The sequence below is a fragment of the Euprymna scolopes genome, chromosome 6, assembly GCF_053919585.1.
Source record: "Euprymna scolopes isolate OS-2025 chromosome 6, ASM5391958v1, whole genome shotgun sequence".
Lineage (NCBI taxonomy): Eukaryota > Metazoa > Mollusca > Cephalopoda > Sepiida > Sepiolidae > Euprymna > Euprymna scolopes.
This window is the reverse complement of record NC_136487.1, coordinates 21,087,588-21,103,751: the sequence shown is the minus strand read 5'-3', so window position 1 is coordinate 21,103,751 and position 16,164 is coordinate 21,087,588.

Sequence of the window (16,164 nt, the reverse complement as noted above, 5' to 3'; positions counted from 1 at the left end):
TTGGCCTGCGAGCTTTGATAAGAAATGAACTCCCCCTAATTAAAAAAACATGTATATAAACACAGAAATATTCTTTACTCTATGAAATATAATTAACTCGCTTAAGTAAGATGTTATTTTATGTAAACTGAGAAAATAAAAAGAAATCTGCTGATAATGGTAAACTATTAATCTGAAATCAACATCTATATATATAAAAGCCAAAATGTGTGTTTGTTTGTACGTATGTGTGTTTGTTTGTATGTATGTTTGTTTGTATGTCTCGCAAAAACTTTCCACACGGGTCACGGAATTTCGCTAGATCGGTATCATTTTAAACTTCGAACCTTCGCCCGACAAATATCGAAAAAACTGGCCAAAAACGTTAATTCCTTCACCCTGAAATTAGTAGTTTTCTACAGGGGGGCCAGCAAAAACCGTCCTCTCATGACGAGTTCGCTTCTACGCATGCGTCATACGAGGTCGTAACCTGATTTACTTTAAATATTTGAAAAAGCGACACAATTTTGGCGTCATCGTCTTAGCTCAGTTGCTTAGAGCGCGGCCTTGTTTTCAAAACGTTTTGGGTTCGACCCGTGGTTTGAGATAACTTTTTTGTTTTCGATTTTTAAAATTTTAATATTGAAACAGGGTTATTTAAGCGAATTGTCACGTATTTTTTAGGAGGGGGGTAATTTTTCAGATTTTTTACAGAAGTTTTAACGTTCGTTTTTCTGTTTCGTGTTTTCTTTTTTTGTTTTCCCTATTTTTACATTTAACATCGTTCGTTTGCCTTACGTTATTTTTTTGTGTTTTTTTTCTCGATATATTTTCTTCGCTTATTCTTATGTTTTGATTAACAGCCCCCGCCAGAGCACACACACCTCGAAACACCCGGGCAACGCCGGGTACCCACCGCTAGTATTAGTATAAAATATATATAAAATTGTGATAGTTAGCAATAGCAAAATATGATAGACGAAGTGGCATAGTTTTCCTGAGCCATGATAAAGTCAGTGTTCGTTTGTTGGGCCCATTTAGAAAGAATCAAAAACTATAAATGCATAGACGGATGAAAGAAATATGCGAAAAATAACATCAGAGAAACTAAGAGCTAAATAGTGATAATACTTAACTATAAAAATAAGCTTTATCTCCAAACCAATCTAACTAAACTAATAATTTCTCTCAGTAAAAAAATAAATGTTTCTTGCCATAAGTATATTTTTATACGATTAAACTCTGCTTATGTATTGAGCAAAGTTGAAATCAATGATACGCATAATTTTTTTTATTGCAATTTCACCCCAAACAAGGTCAAGTGCCACTTACGTGTAAAGTGCTAATATTTGGGACATCATTTTCATGGATACTAGTAATATGCCTGTTTACATTACACTTGAACTTCTGCACGTCAGTACAGTCGGGAAAAAGGAATCCGGAAGGGAATCTCAAGTCTAGCAGTTCTGGGGAAGAAATTATTAGAGTAGAAGGCTTTCTGGGGGATCTCTATTGTATAATGATGGGATTTTGCTGTTTGTCGGGTTTGTCCAGGAGTATTTACGTCTAAGGGGTACAATGGCTTGTAGTTCGCCGGAACATCTACCATTAAAATACCTGTAAAACATTTCGTCGATAGGAGAGAGGCTTAAGCCTAACTGACATTTCGGAACCTATTAGGTTGGCAACTTTCTTTTGAACCCTGTCCAATAGTGAGAGACTAGTAGCAGATGCACTAGCACAAATGTGACAACAATACTCTATGCATGGGCCAATTGTGGCCTTGTAGAGGTACAGGATACTTTAAGGCGTAAATAACTTTCTATCACAGTAGAGTGAGCTCACTTTCCTTGCATTTACCACAGCAATGCCCCTGATGTATTTGTTTCAGCTCATGTTCCCTGTGAACGTTAAGCCCAGGAGTTTGATGGAAGTACTTTCAGCTAATGTATCAATAACCATTGCTATTAGTGGTTGAGAATGTTAATATAAATATCTATTACAATAATATTTTAAATAAAATCTTAACAATTACTTTTACATCTCCAGACGCTCGTATTTTATCTTTACGCTATCATCAGTGGAGGTACTGATAATTACTGTTGTTCGGGAGATTCGAATTCAGTCTTCAAGTCACCCTTGACGTTTTTATAGCACAAGTGCCAAACAAGACACAGCGCCACTTTGATGTAAGGGGGCTACTATCTGAGACATAATTTACCAGAATACTATATAGGGAATTGAGCATCAAGATGTCTGTTTACATCACACTTGAACTTCTGCATGAAAGTACAATCAGTGACGAAGGGACCTGAAAAGGATTTCTAAAGTCTAGCAGTTCGAGGGAAGAAATTATTAGAGTAGAAGGCTTCGGGTATCAGGGGATCTCTACTGTGTAGGGGTGGGATTTTGCTGCTTTTCGGGTTTGTCGCGGGTATTTACGTCTTGAGGGTACATGGTGTTTAGTTCGTCGGAGAGGTTAACATTCTATCTCAGGGTCACCGGCATTTAACAACAAGAAAGTAAGTTCTATAAATGGCAAGTCAGCTAGCATATATAGTGAAAAATCAAGAATAGCATTCTTTTACTACCATCGATGCACCGCATGTTTTCAAATGTTAACTTCTATGCTTTTCTTGAAATCATTCATCTTAAAGAAGTCTTTAAACAATGACGAAACATTGATGAATATATACATCATTTTCTGTTTTCTTTTTTGAATTTTTAACACATACACACGCGCGCGATTACCAATGTCTTGTGTTCGATATAAAAAGAAATTGGAATCTTAGGAAGATCTCCATCATTCCAATAATTATAGGAGCAACTGGACGTTGAAAATAAATTTCAGAAAGTGCCCGATAAATATACGCGATGAACCAAGTGCAAAAGAGATTTTAAAAAACTGCACTTAAAGGGGTTGTTAGAATGTTAAAAAATATCTCTCGGTTGGAATGTATGAGATAGCTGAAATTCTTATTAAGAAAATTCCGATTTGATTTATGACAGGGAATTTTAATAAAAGTCGATTATCTGTCTTTTCTCACCAATGAAACAGCAAAGTGAACTCAAGCATAGCAACAAATGTTATTTTATACAGAAAGAAACTAATCTGATAACCGACTAATGTTGTTAGGAAATTTATACGGATAAAAGTTTCTGCACCAAACTTCCTTCGACTTAATTACATATTCGTCTGTTCTTTCGTTCACCCAATGCAAACACAAATTCGAACGTCACACAGATGGGCTCCTCCTCACACCATTCCATTTGCCTGCATTATAGACAATCACACATGCGCAGAATGTACACAGATTGGAAACAGACATACGCTTAAAAAATGGCGGACCTAAATTCGATTCGCAGACGTGCGCCCTCAAAAGAAATACATGTGGTTTGTGTTCCGTTGATAGCGGCTGGCGGAAAAAAAAATGAAAAGGACATCATATAGTACAATCGCTTCGTGTATACACAGTGTCTCTTTTAGCACACACTCTCTGTCTCTCCTTTTTTCTTTCGTTTATATAATAGCAGGATTATCCGGCGTAGCTCGGCAATTACGTAAAAACTAGCAGAACTACTCAGCGTTGCCTGACAGAAGTGTTACCTATTTTAACTAAAGTTTCAATCTTCCTATCTTTTACTCTTTCATTTTCTTCCGGTTAATTCCTTCCCAATCTCTTTTTTTCTCATTCGCCCAGCTTATTTCTACCTAGCTGGACACACACACACACTGACAATTTTATATACTTAATTTCACAAATTATAACATAATATTGTCGCACTACTCCTGGAAGTAAAACCTGGGTTAGTTGACTCCAAGAAAATGGATACTTTCTTTTAAATTTTTTTTATATTATTCATCCTAGGATCGAGATTAGATCAACTTTGTGGATCTTAGTTTTGTAGTTTTGGACTTTAATGTAACAAATAAAACACACATACACTGAAACTGCTCTTTATATAATAGAAAATAACACAAATAAAAGTGTATTTAATTAGTAGCTTTAGAAATAATAGCAGGAAACTTATAAATAATGCTGTCGTTTGCTTGAATCATTGAAAGGATTTGTATTTGAAGGCTATATCAATGCGGCTAGTAGGAAACAACGTGTACACGAGTTAATTTATAAATAAATAATGAAAATATTAGAAGAAATAATGAGAAAAATCTGAAAATTATTGAAAATTACATCTAATAGTGCGACTATTCTTTTATATACTGACTCGTGTCCACGGTGTTTCCTACAAACTTCATTGATATAGCCTTCAAACACAACTCCTTTCATATATATATATATATATATATATATATATATATATATATATATATATATATATATATATATATATACATACATAAAGCATAAATCAACACTCCAAAACCAGATGTATTTAATTCACAGCCATATTTTATTCATATTTTTATGAAACACGCCTTACACGTATTCCGTTAAATAGCGAGAACCTACCGAATAATTCATCAGAGACAAAAGTATATTAATCAGAACACAGTTGGAAAGTCTATTTTTCCTTGGAATGGAAAAGGATTAGGCAAGAAATTAATGTTCATCAAAGGAATTGAAAATATTTAAAGTTCGAAGAAATATAAGAACAAAAAAAAAACTTATTAATTACAGTGTCTATTAGCACATTCCCCAAAGGAAAAACGTATTGAATTTAAAGCGCATGTGGGGAATCCGTCTTATACTGCCATATGTGATTTGATATATATATATATATATATATATATATATATATATATATATATATAAAATTTTAGTCATTCAATACATTTAAAAATTTATGACGTGAAATGATTAAATTTCAAATCAAAGTTTTTTTTATTATTCTATGTAAGCCAAAGAATACATTTGAAATATTATAACTCCTTATCCTATAGGATTCCGATATCTACCATTTCTTTAGAGAGGAAAATATTAGCAAATAATTATAATGATTTACACCTTATTAATAATATTTTGTAAGACCTATAATCACAGATTTCCATACCAATGGATTGTTAAATAATTTTATTCTGAAGTATATATATATATATATATATATATATATATATATATATATATATATATATGTATATATATATATATATATATAAGCTGTAAAAGAAAGTTCTTGCGAAATTTTTTATTTTTATTTCAGAATATGATTTCAGCATTAATCACAGAAAAGACCCAGTTCTCCTCCTCCTCCACAACAATGTCCAACTGGACATTGCTAAATCGACCCTGCAGAAGTTGAACGAATTTCGCTACGAAACTGCCTCATTCGCTATACTCTCCAAACCGTGCCTCTACTGACTAACAATATTTCAAGCATCTCAACAATTTTCTGTGTGAGACACACTTCAAAATCTACCATCTTTCTCTTTAATGGGGACATCATACACTATTCTTCATACGTATACTTTAACGCGGGATGTATGATATGCAATAAGGAGAAAAAATCAATTGTCTCCATTTCATTATAAAGTGTCGTCTATATATCTAAAGGAGACTAAAGGTTTTATGGGTTCAGATTATAAGTGTTTCTCATGGAAACCCACAAAAATGTTCGCCATTGTTGAACCCACGCCTTAGTCCATTGCTACCCACATTTGTTTTGCCTACATATAACATCGTTTAAGCAAAATTCAACAGATGTAGCCGCAAATTTCATCAACTCAATACATATGGTTTCAAGAATGGTAGGAGGTGAAAACCTTGCTACGATATGAATGATCAGCACGGATATCAATAGTTTCCAAATGAGTGGCGCAAGTAAATAGGTTACTTTACTTGTGATCACATTTATTAGTAACCTTAAAATTCCACAATTCCATTTATTGAAAAGAATTTTTTGATGTATAATGAAATATGTATATTCACATGTGTGGGTCTATGTGAGTTAATATGTGTGTATTTGTGAAAACCTTCCCGTTGCTTAATTTATTGAAATAAGGATTAGCAGACTGACAAAAAGTGACACTATTTCTAGCACATTGTAATATCGTTTGGAACATGGAATGTAGAAATGTTTGAAGGACTTCATTTGACGAAGCCGTCTGAAGCTCGAAAACTCAAATATGTTCAGCATGAATTGTGGGGTCCCAGGACAGAAAGCTGAAAAGTTCTGTGAAATACATCTCCCTTCATCGCGAAGGCATCCATCTTACGCCAATTGACATCTCACTTGTTGCTATTCCCGATGAAATACCGATGTTCCCAACCGAAAAGCTATTCTAGGTGACTTTACTTTTGGATAGCTCTTTTGAAACTTTGACGATATCGACCGACTTTCAAATGCCCCCGTTTTTTAAAGAGGGGGGTAATAAACGCCTGGTTTGTTCATTGACGATTCTCAAGAGACTTGCATTCCGATAAGATGATCCCGAAAACAGACAGAAAAACTGACCCGCTAAAATATTTCACTTGGGGATGAAATAATTATGAAGAAGAAAACATATAACTCGATTCCCTTTGCCAACCCAAGAAAAAAAAACGTTAGTTAGTTTAATGGGAAATTACCGTGGAAGATCCAAGATTATGGAAATAATGAGGTGAGATCAGATCATCCAATCATTGGCTGCAAAGTGTATGGAGTGAAGTAAAAAAAAAAACTTTATGAAGATTATTGTTATTCGAATTCCAAAGTATATTATTTGCTGCTATCATTAATTAATCACTGATAAAAACTTGATGCGAGAAAACCAAACGAGTTGCTGCTGCTGCTGCTGCAACAACAACAACAACAACAACAACAACAATAATAATAATAATAATAATAATAATAATAATAATAATGATAATAATAATAATAACAACAACACTTGAATGCGGACACTAATGCATATGATGTACTGGTTCGAGCCGGACATATAGAAACTGCTCAAAATGTAAAACACAAAGAAACACCACATGGAATAATGAAAACTGGAACTGCATGATTTCAAATTAATCTCCTTCCCCACCCCACTCCAAAAATTTAGTATCGGAATAAACTGGCCCACACCGATTAATCGAGAAGGGTCAAGGAGGATGGGAATACCGAGGAGTGAAAGCACTTACCAGACCTTCACTATATGAGTGCGAAGAGGACTAGGATCTTGGGGAGGCTTATTGCCAATCAAATTCTAGTGAAGAGCAATAGTCGATACCAACTAGACATCAATGGTAAACGGCTATTGCGATAAAGCAAATTGATTTGTAAATGTAATCAAAAGAGATGGTGACTTCTGGAAACATGGGGAAAATTGCTGTCACTAAAACTCCAGAGTACACCATAAGTTGTTCCTAAAAATAATAAGGCGTGAAAACACCTACTGAATAACAACAATAATAATAATAATAATAATAATAATAATAATAATAATAACAATAATAACAATAATAATGATAATAATAATAATAGGCAAGCATATCACAGAGTGAATATCAAGGAGACGGAGAAAACGAACAAATACACGAAACTGGCAAAAGAGCTGAAAGGGATATGAAAAATGAAAAACTTCAAAGTAACACCAATAATAGTAATAGTATGAGCACTAGGAACAATACAAAAAAAAAGAAGAAAAACTTTGAAAAAGTATAGGCTATATTGGAATCATATGATGGCTGAGAAGATACAATGGATCGCAATAATTAAAACGTCTGTAATATTAAGGAAAATCCTTGAATGCAGAAACTAATTCACATGAGCTATATACGTTAAACGGACAGACAGAAACTATAACAGAAGTAAAATTGTAAAGCAAAAACATAATAAATACTGCATGGAAAGAAAATTCTGAAACCGTATAATTGAAGGGTAACACCACCGGCAAAAGAAAAGGCGGCATCAACTAGTACCACAACAAATACTCGTGAGGAGTTAAGGGGGGTGGTACGAGAGAGGAAAGAAAGCACCAACCAGATCTTTACTGGGTGAGTACAAAGTGGACTGGGACCTTGGGGAGGTTCATTCTCATCCAAATTCGAATGAAGGCAAATGGTCATTACCAGGGAGCAATCAATGGTAAATGGCTGTTACGATAATGCGGATTCATTTGCAAAGGCTATAAAAAAAGGTTGAAAGTCTGGAAATCTAGGAAGACTTGTTGTCATTCAGACTCCAGAAACACCGCCAGTTGTTCTCGACAAATATTTGATGATGGCCCGTGAAAACTCCTAGTGAGTAAATAATAATAATAATAATAATAATAATAATAATAATAATAATAATAATAATAATACAAAATCTGCCTCGTTGGTAACCGCCACAATCTTATGGAAGTACTGGAGGTCTCAGAAAAGAAGATATTGATCTTCTATGTTAATTTATTATGATCCGCCCGTCAGCATAAAATCGACAATAACTACACCAGACACAAACTGTGAAAACAGAAATAATAATAAAATAATGATAAAATAAAAAGAATAAAGATCATTGTAATAAAATAATAAATATAATAACACTGAAATTATTATGATGCAATAATAATGATACGAATAATAAATTAGTAATGATAATAACAAAAATTATAATATTCATAATGATAATAGTAATAATAAAATAGTAATGATGATGATGATGATGATGATGATGATGATGATGATGATGATGATGAAAAATATTAAAATTTAACAAGCAGGGTCAAAAAAGGATAGGAAAAAAGAAAGTCCTTTATTGGATATGCGCTATGAGACCTTGGATAACTTATTGCCACCTAAATTCTACGATCTGATAGGGCAAATTCAGAACTATATGATAAATGTGGTTGGTTGGTTGTTTTTGTTTACGGCATATCAACCCTTTTCGGGTTATTTAATGTCGAATCGAAAGATTTTGAAGAAAAATATTTTTAATAGAATATATTTGTTGTTTTCACGTCGATTTCTATTTAACCCATAGTTGGGACCCTAACAGGTACTACCACTCCGGGTCAGAGTGGACCTGGGAGCAATGGTAATTAAAGGGTGGCTCCACACTCCTCAAAGCCCACAATCTGGGACCTCACCACTGGATATAATTTAAGGTCATATACAGGACCCCCATTGAGGGACTTTTACCCTCTGCAGGGGGGCAGTTGGCGTATTCTAATGCCCCACCGACAGGGCCGATAAATGTGGTATAAAATATATAATGTATATAAAAGAAATAAATATAATTTAATACATACATACTAGCAGGCCGTCCGGCATTTTCCTATCCTATAATCCACTTTAATATGATATTTCGATTTATGCAAATTTCGTATCCATTATTATAGAACCAATTATATATTGATTATTATATTTACCCAATATATATTAGTGCCCCCGTCGTGACCTGGTCGGCAAATACGTTTAAATATAATATTTTAATTTATACAGATTTCGTATTAATTATCATCAAACCAATTAGCTATTGATTATAATACTGTGCCTAATATATATTAATGATTTCAAAAGTTTTAAGAAATTGACTTAGATGCCATTAGGTAAAATCAGAACGGAAATATTTAGCGCTCAAGCCTTAGTCACTACTGCTTGAGCTATCGACAGAAGGACAAAATTTTTCCAAATTAAATGACTTCCACGTAAAAATATATGTATTTGCGTATGCGTGGAAGTAACAAGTTTAGTCGACTTGTTCCTATTAGCGTCAATCGAATTTATTCCTGAGATCAAAATCATCTATGTATCAGTTTCAAATCTGTATACCTAAAATTGGAAGAGAAGTTTGATAGAAACCAGTGCACACATACAAACAAGTTAACTTATACACGAACACCCCATATATATATATATATATATATATATATATATATATATATAAATTTGGTGGTTAAATTTGAAATTCTAAAAAAAACAACATATAGACACATATATTCGAATTTAGAATTTATTGTTTGACAAAAGGAATATATAGAAGGGGTTATATTAATTTCCTTAATCCATGGATTTTCAATAATGGCTCATATCATCAGAGGAAATGAAATGCGGTTAGCAAAATGTTCAGCTGCGAATCGACGCTTATTTTGATTTTCAGCACAATTATTGAAAATAGTTTTTGAGTTGTTGTGGATAATTATATGGAAAAAATTATACGAAAAGAGAAGTTGATACAACCTAGGCAGTCCATTATCGGAAGGAGTACAATGTCCTTCGGGGTTATAAATCCAGGTGAGCAGAAAATAGATCCAAGGGAGAAGGTAATATTCCCATATAGCAAAAGCGTATTGCTCCTTATTGATTTTTCGAAAAGTATACGGGACAGCCGTATTCGTTGGTGTGTTGAGTGTGTGTTGGTTGATGTAGTCCAAAAGCTTTCTCGGTGTTGACAAAGTGTATCCGATGTTGGGTTGATATACATCGGATACACTTTGTCAATACCGAAAAAGCTTTTGGACTACATCAACCAACATAATTTGGACCTTGGACTTTGAAAATGAAAATTTTGACGAAATGTCAACTTACGATTTTTTCAAAGTTTTATACTTTGATCAGATGCGAAATTAATCAGGCTTTTGTTATCAACGTTCCATGGCATGACGTCGCTAATAATAAACCCAAATCCGATTGCTCGTCTCACTGAAGTATGCAAAAAAAAAAAAAAAAAAAAAAAAAAAAAAACAGCGCGCCGGTTTTCGGGGGTGCTGAAAACAAATATCACATTTAAATTTGTTTTTTGATATGAAGAAATTACTAGGTGGCCAGAAAGTGAGTGGTCATTTTACGTTAAATTTATATTGGAAAGTGATCCCCCATTTTTTGAAAAAGTAATTTCTTCATATCATGAAAAGTACTTTTCTACACCAAATTTAAATGTGATATTCGTTTTCAGCACCACCGAAAACCCTAAAAGTCGCCATTTTAAAGTTTTTGCAGGAATTGGAAAGAAACTTGACATTGACCAATTATTTTTATTACAACATTGTTTTAAAAAGTGTTTTGCTACATAAAATATTTTAATCTATATATTAATACGATAGCGTGTATGTTATTTTCTGTATCACATTTTTTTTGTTCTTTCGAGTGTCTGTCGTTTAATTGTTATGCCTTTCTATTTCTTGTAATAAATAATTTTACCAAGAATTCTTCATCAGTTTTGGTTTCGGTTTCGATTATAGCTGAAAGAGCTCAAATTATATATACATACATTCTTTTTTCTTTATAAATTTTGGTTTCGGTTTCGATTCAAGCTGATGCAACCAAGCTATATGGATATATTTTTATTTTTGAAATCACAAGTTTATAATATATAAGAATGGATAGAAAATTGACTCTTCTAGTAATATATACGAAATCTGCATAAATTAAAATATCATATTTAAGCATATTTTACGATCAGGCTATGCCGAGCGTCCCTGCTAGCTTAGATATATACTTTTACAGTTTTAACAAAAAAGCTACAATAATGTCAGGGTGTCTCCATTTACGCTGAACATCCCACAAAAATGCCAACATCAATATATTACATATGAAAGAGTCCACTGTGGAATTTCCACAGGTCCGCTAGTATATGCATATTACTGTACTTATATATATATATATATATATATATATATATATATATATATATATATATATATATATAAATAAATAAAGAGAGAGAGAGAGAAAATATGCAAATATATACGGACACTTAATTAGATATGCAGACACACACACACACACACACACAGACACACACAGACACACACATATATATATATATATATATATATATATATATATATATATATATATATATATATATATGCGTTTGTATTGCTGTTAATATATAGACCATATATTTCAAAACCATAAATTCTGCTTTTCATTCCCAGATTATTCGAGCTCCACCCGTGCGAACGCAACAGATTTCTCACTCCCTACACCCCACGTCTCTAACCCGATGGTGAACGCACTAGGTTGGAGTCTTTATTATTTTTCTCATTTCGCTGCACACTACCCCGTCCCCATCTTTTCCCGATGACGGCCCAGGAGCCCCGTAGTGGGGTCCGCCCTTTCGAGCCTTTGATTTAGAATTTAATGAAAACCCGGGAAGAATCGTACACAAACATATCGCCCCCCCCCTCATCTCCACCTGGTTGGGCCCTAACATCGCAAAACACACACGGACAGCTACGTCGGTTCGAAGCTGAACCCACTTGCGGCATTGCTGGGGCCCTTATTACACGACATGTCTTGACATTACTAGATGGGAACCGTATTTTTATGGTTAACTAAATAAAACATCAAAAGAAAACAACAAACCCCACATGCTACTCAAGGATTTTTAATTCTAATGACGTTCTTTTTTTCCCTTTCATCACTTATCAAGGCCCAAAGGCCACTCGAGGACAGCGAGTAACCGAGTGTCAAGTGGGTGGTACTTTTTATTTATATAATTCTCTGTTTGCTCTTTACTTAGTTAGTCCATACGTTACACTTTGTAAAACGCCTAATACAAGTGTTGAGTGCAAAACTATTTTAAAAAGGACAAATTCGCAACATATGGCTTTTTAAAAAAAAAGTCTAATCTGACAACCCTGGACAAGAATATGAATATGAGAGTGACATCCCTTTGATTTAGCAACGTTTTTGCATGGCATAACAATATATAATCATTATTGTAATGCTGTAAAAAAGGAACTCGTAGTAATTTTGACGACCAGCGTTACATCACCGAAGAAAGTGAATGAAACTTTACATAAAACACTTCGGAAAAACAAAAAAAAAAAACAAAAAAAAAACGAGCAAAAATAGAACATTGTCTGTCAAGAGATGCTAGACTGAAGAAGTAAATTACTAATTGTCTCTTACAATGTGATTTTATTTGTATTGAACTATGTAGCACAATATTACTTTCTTTATATTTATCAGTACTCATTAAAATATCTCATTTTGGGTCAATTCGATATTTAAAATAAAATGGACACTATTTGTCGTGGAACGGTTAATAAGTATGTATTTGTCTGCGTGTTATTAATGTTTTAGGACAAAATTATTTTTGCGCTATCCAGAAAAATATCGGCTTTATTAAAACATATTTTTTGATTCAATATATTTCTCATGCTATGAAATTTTCACTGGTCCTGCTAGTTATAATTATTATTTCTGTTTCGACATTTTGTTTAAATGTTGTTATTGCCGATTGTATACTTATAGGCGGAGAGTAACAAATGACTATAAGCTATCAGTATCTTCCTTTTCCAGTCTTCCATAACGTCTATGGGATACAAGTGATGGGCCAATAGTTATCAATCACTGTTCCCTTTCATATATTCTTCTTGCAGAGCATTGTTTGTTAACGCGTTCTCCATGCAGGGATTATATTGTTTGTTAATATTCCGTCAATTTCAGATGCAATCCTTCCATGCAAGTTATTAAGTTTTTTTTTCCCCAATATCCCTGTAAACCATCTGGTTGGTTTGGTTGGGTGTTTTTGTTTTACGGCATATCAACCCTTTTCGGGTTATTTAATGCTGAATCGAAAGATTTTGAAGAAAAATTTTTAATAGAATATATTTGTTGTTTTCAAGTTGGTTTCTATTTAATCCATAGTTGGGACCCTAACAGATACTACTACTCCGGGTCAGAGCGGACCGGAGAGCAATGGCAATTAAAGGGTGGCTCCACACTCTCCAAAGCCCGCAAGCTGGGGTCCTCACCACTGGATATAATTTAAGGTCATATCCAGGACCATGTAAACCATCTGATTCAAATTTGCCTTCCAATTTGAAATATTCCTAAATTTTTATTTCACTTGCTACTTGCCCATTTTCACCATATCTTGAAGTTGCTCTAACTTGTGTTATATTTCATTCTTCACATCTTTCAGTCACAAGTCACTCCCATTATGTATCATTTTATAGCTCAAATATAACTGCAAAACTTTGTGCACTCTTCTGACTTTGGTCCTATTAAGTCCTTCAGACCAAATAGCTGATTCTCTCTAAATTGTTCACTTCTCTCTACATATCTTTTCACTATTGCAATTCTTTGCCTCCATTCTTTGTTTGGCCTCCTCGATTATAATTTTTATTTCCTTTCTTTTAAATCTTTACTTTTCGTTCAGTTGTTTGAATTTTTCTGCCTTCGTCGCATCCAATTGTCCTCTCAAGCCTTTTTCAAGCAAGTTCACATTCTTCCTTTATTTTCGCCATCTTTTATTCTCCTCTTTCACCTCGGTTTATTTCTATTCTGGCACCAACCTTTTTTTTTCGGAACCCAAACACTTCCTACTTAGATTAAATTATTTGTTTTTTTTTATTGTTCTGCATTTCACATGCTATATTACTTCATTAGTTTATCTACCTGATTATTACGAGTATTTCCTGACTAGATTCTTAAACATGGTTCTACTTTTTCCTTCCACAATATTCGATTTCAATCTTTCAACGATCCCTTTCACTTTCTCAATTTCTTCTAGCTCCTTATTATCAGTTGCTTCATTATTACCAATTACCTCGTCCATTGTTTCCTCTTCATTTCCTACCGCTTCATCCACATCTTCCATTTTATTCTCTATGCTTTCTCATCAATATTCGCATCTCCTTCGTTTGATGTTCACCTGTCTCTTTTTATAGTCTTCAATTGTAGCTGTGATAACCACTCGTTCTTCCATATTACTATTGTCTGATCAGGCTCTGTTTGTTCTTTTGGTTCAAACGTCCCTTGTTACCTACATTGTATGTACCTCGCAATCGCTTTCCATTTTCATCATAAGAATTGCTTATGAAGAAGCACTCCATGATTAAATTTGGAATCTCTTTGCTCCATTTCATCATAGCAGTTGCAGGATGACAACCAGGGTTTGGCTGCTGTTCCAAGATACACATGCTGGGCGTGGGCTCTTCACTTTGAGTTTCCGTCCCATTCACAACGTTATTTTGAATACTTTGATTTGATATTTTATTCATAAGAGGTTTAGTGAATTTTAGGTTACACAATTTTAGGCTGCAACAAAGTGCTTTGTATATTGGAGCAACCATCTTTAGTGGTGTGAAATCGGAGTTTTCTTTCTCCTAGATTGCCCGTCTTACCCGACTATCGAACAGCATATATTCAGAGCTACTAGTATAAGGCGCCAGTTACTCGCGGGGCTTAGTGACTTATCCACACGAGAAGGCCAGAAGTAGGACTAGATTTTCAGAGGCTACAGATTTCAGCAAGCTTTGGAAATACTATATAGAAGAGTGGGAACTTATCCCCCACTTCCGCCCTTGGCAATATGGTAACCATTGAGTTTGTATTTAGATTCGAAAAAGTTGTCGAAAAACAAATATATAACAAATAAATGTGATCCAAGGCAAGATAAGTTACTTTTCTACCTAACTGGATAATTTTTTAGTGTTTTTATTTAATGTAAAGTGTTTATTAGGCTCGAAAAACATAGTGTTTATTTATGTATTTGAAAAATGCAAATGTCTGCGGACTTTGTGTTGAATATGTAAGTTTGTGAAAATGAGCAAAAACTTAAGAACTATACAAAATACTGTTAGAAATTATTATTATTATTATTTTTATTATTATTATTATTATTATTATTATTCAATTAACTTCATAGTGTTGTGATGTTTTACGTCGTTTTTCTCCTCAACAGCGAGATTTTTGCACCTAGTGAGGACAGTCAAACAGTCAATTGGCATGATGGAAGCTTCTTATTCCACAATCTAGCGATCTCTAGACTCAGTTTCTGATTATTCTGTAATTTTTCATTCTTCGTGTCTGTTAAGTTGATGTTGTTTAAGCAAGCTACACCAATAATTTGGCACCCATTAGTCTTTTCGTTCACAACCCCGGTTTCCTATGAGTTATCTCTCACTCACATCGAATAATGAAATCCCAGAGAATCTTTACGCCCTCATTTTCTACTACCCCTTCTAGGTGATGTTGGGATCATTTGTCGTCTCTTGGATTTCAAACGTTTGCCACAAACTCCAGTGCAGATTTGTACAAAATTTGTGATGGCGACGTTTTTATTATTTTTGATCAAGTATAGAACACACACTAACAATGTGTGACACTGTATCAAGAGATATACCACATAACCTGCACTTATCAGAACAGTTCTTCTCATATATGTTTTTATTTATTGCGTTTGTATGTAGTGCCTGTTCCTGAGAAGCAAATATAAGATTTTCTATTTCTATTTGTAAGTCACCTTTAGACAGAACATTCCACGTGTCCTGACATTTTGTCTCTTAATAGCTCGCTCAAACTGACCACGAGGTTTCAT